We start from the raw sequence: 353 nt of genomic DNA, 5'->3' as shown, positions 1-353 counted from the left end.
CCCTGGGGTCCCCCTTGTCCCCACCCCAGGAGGGACAGCGCTGTCCCGGCGACCCCCGGCGCTGATTTAATTGGGGTGGGGGGGATCCATCCACCCCCTCCCCCTCGGGGGTCTCCTCCCTAAATCCCCTTCACCCCCCGAACCCACAGACCACCCTCCTCTTCCTCACATTTTATTCTTTGCATAGGTTAAAAGTCCCCCGTGGGGGGGACGGTGACAGCGACAGTGGCAAGAGGGTGGGGACAGTGACAGTGACAGGAATGGGGGGAGCCCCGATTTCTCGGGGGAGGGGGTTGGGGGCTGCAGCGAGACCTGTCCCCCTCTTTTGGGGACACCGGAGTGTCCCCGTCGCG

The sequence above is a fragment of the Malurus melanocephalus genome, unplaced genomic scaffold (assembly GCF_030028575.1).
Source record: "Malurus melanocephalus ecotype Western Australia unplaced genomic scaffold, MMel_1.1 scaffold_1908, whole genome shotgun sequence".
Lineage (NCBI taxonomy): Eukaryota > Metazoa > Chordata > Aves > Passeriformes > Maluridae > Malurus > Malurus melanocephalus.
The sequence above is the reverse complement of the archived record's forward strand: the minus strand, read 5'-3'. Positions refer to the sequence as shown.